The sequence below is a fragment of the Diadema setosum genome, chromosome 18, assembly GCF_964275005.1.
Source record: "Diadema setosum chromosome 18, eeDiaSeto1, whole genome shotgun sequence".
Classification (NCBI taxonomy): Eukaryota; Metazoa; Echinodermata; class Echinoidea; order Diadematoida; family Diadematidae; genus Diadema; species Diadema setosum.
This window is the reverse complement of record NC_092702.1, coordinates 16,712,446-16,715,763: the sequence shown is the minus strand read 5'-3', so window position 1 is coordinate 16,715,763 and position 3,318 is coordinate 16,712,446.

The following is a 3,318-nucleotide window of genomic DNA, read 5'->3' as shown; positions in this document are numbered from 1 at the left end:
ATCCTCACTCTCTACGCATGTTCTTAGTATATAGGTGTTCGACCAGAAAGCATCTCTGTTAAATATGGGACCAAAAGGAAAGCAATCAAAGGGAAAGGGGGGGAAGAGAAAGAAAAGAAAGGAGGGAGATGAGGAGGAAGGAGCGAGAGGGGGAGAGTTGGAGGAACAACCTCAAGAGATGATGGACATCCGAAATGACAGGGAGGAGGCGGTTGAAGATTACAAGGAAGAGGAGGAGGAGGAGGAGGGAGAACCATCAAGACGGACAGGACACGGGAGCGTCTTTTTAACAACACGACAAATATACAAACAAATCTTAAAATCATCTTACGAATGACTTGAGAGTACCTTGAGTTGCACGTACGACCATCTTACGACAAAAAGAAATCGTAAGATAGCCGTCAGTCTGACGAGAGAATAACTCAAGGCATTCTTACAAAAAACGTACGAATTCTATATAGGGCCATTGTATAGCTGAAAATCATGTCGTTTCTCTAAAAGGTCTTAAGTTGTTCTTGCGAATCAAACAGCGTTCGTACGAAATTCGTAAAAAGGCCGTAAGAATCTGTGCCCCATCTACGAATCTCTACGAACTCCAGAATTCGTACGAATTAACAGAGATATTCGTACGAACCTTTGTGACCGTAGCTTAAGCAAGGGATTCGACACTCTTGACCACACTATCCTTATACGTAAATTGCATTGCTATGGAGTTCGTGGCATTCCAGTAGAATGGTTCAAAGATTACTTATCGAATAGAAAGCAATATGTGTACTATGAATCTGTTAACTCTGAAGTATTACCTATATACTATACAATGTGGCGTCCCACTTGACAAGGATCCATATTGGGACCGCTACTATTTCTAGTGTATATAAATGATATTTCAAACTCATCTATGTTACTGCAATATATTATGTTTGCCGATGACGCCAACGTATATTCTGTTCCAATTCTGATTTTCATTCCCTCCTAAGAACTCTTAATACTGAATTACCGAAATTATCTACATGGTTTAAGAGTAATAGATTATCACTCAACTTAAAAAAGACAAATTTCATTTATTTTCATCATAAGAAGCATAAAAACGAAATGCTACATTTGAATATTATGGTGGATGGTACCACTGGAACAAAAAGAAAGTATCAAATTTCTCGGAATTTATATAAATGAAAATATGAAATGGAACACTCATGTGCAATACATCTCTGATAAAGTGTCTCGTAACGTTGGTATACTAGTACTCCATAAGCTTAAATATCATGTTCCTAAAAACATTTTATTTATGTTATATAACTCGTTGATATTATGGGCAACTTCAAAAAGTCATATTGTCCGGACCCGATGTTTGGAATTCTCTTCCTTCTGAAATTCGAAGTTTAAGGTCCATGTATTCTTTTAGAAAAGCTGTAAAAACAATGTTATACTCTCTCTCGATATCAGTAATTTCGTTGTCATTGTTAGTGTAAACAATACACGAAATTCCTCCCTATATAGAAATATCGCCGCATTGCATTTATTACGTAATCATGTAACCAACTATGAACTGTAACTGTTCACCTGTACCTCGGTGAGAAATATTTTGTCATGCCTTACTGATCAGTGATCCAGGTGAACTAACTTTGTGTAAGCCTTTAGTGAAAGCAGACAGACCACTCCTTTCCCTTTCTCCTTTCTACTACTGTATCCTATCTCTACGCAAGTCATCCCTCCCTCCTATTTTTTTTTTTTTTTTTTTTTTTGTTCAATGTGTATTGTGTACGAGGGCTGCAGGCAGTGGCGTATCTAGGGAAAACGGCGCCCGGGGCAAGCACGAAAATTGCGCTCTATAATTTCTGAAAAAGTGTTCAACCCCAACCCCATCCCGGTAAAGTCCACATGATGCTTTTTCAAGCACTTAAAGGGGATCTTTTGAGGGTGATTTAAATTTAATGTAATGAATTTTGATAGATTTTGGCGAGGGAGCGCAACGAGTGAGCCGAAAATTTTTGTATTTCAGCTTACAAAACATGGAATTCTTGTTATTTTTTGCTTACCAAATCTTACAATTCTAATCAAGATATAGTGACGGTCTTATAGATAACGATTTATACCCAAAAACTGAGGACTTTAAAAAATACTCTAAATTAGTGCGCGCGAGTGAGCTGAAATTTGCATAATGTCCTCGTCATCATCACGTACTGTTCTTATCTTTTTTTTATATAAATTTTGGCGAGCTGGCGAGCGAGCGCAGCGAGCGAGCCGAAAATTTTTGTATTTCAGCTTACAAAACATGGAATTCTTGTCATTTTTTGCTTATCAAATCTCACAATATAGTGACGACCTTATAGATAACGCTTTATACCAACAAACTGAGGACTTGAAAAAATACTCTAAATTAGTACGAGCGAATGAGCTGAAATTTGTATATTTCTGCGTCATCATTACGTTTTTTTTTTCTTATCTTTTTTGATTTTTTTTTTGCGCCCCCCTCCCCCGTATGTTCGACACCGTTGGCGTCCTCTTTTGATCCAATCGGCGATCGCTTCAGAACGAATGAAATTGCAGTCGCTGCTCCGTGTAACATTTTTCCTGCTAAATATAAAATGACATGAGTGAACACAATAGATTGGTGAACATCATTTTCTCCGCGTCATCGTCACGTTTTGTTCTTATCTTCTTCTCTTTTTTTGATACAAATTTTGGCGAGCGAGCGCAGCGAGCGAGCCGAAAATTTTTGTATTTCAGCGCACAAATCATGAAACTCTTGTCACTTTGGCTTATTAAATCTTACAATTCTAATCAAAATATAGCGACGGCCTTATAGATAACGATTTATACCAACAAACTGAGGACTTGAAAAAATACTCTAAATTAGTAAGAGCGAGTGAGCCGAAATTTGTATATTTCCGCGTCATCATTACGTTTTGTTATTATCTTGTTTGATTCGGGTTTTTTTGCGCCCCCCCCCCCCCCCCCCGTATGTTAGAAACCGTTGGCGCCTTCTTTTGATCCAATTGGCGATCGCTTCAGAACGAAAGAAATTGCAGCCGCTGCTCCGAATGAAACATTTTGCCTGCTATAAAATGACATGTGTGAACACAATAGACACTGTCATTTAGTCATCATCACGTTTTGTTCTTACCTTCTTTTTTGTATAAATTATGGCGAGCGAGCCGAAAACTTTTTTATTTCAGCTCACAGAACATGGAATTTTTGTGTGAACACAATAAACATTGTCATTTTGTCCGCGTCATCATCATGTCAAGTTTTGTTTTTATCTTGTTTGATTTGGTTTTCTGCCCCCCCCCCCCCCCCACCATTCTCCCTCCCCCTTCC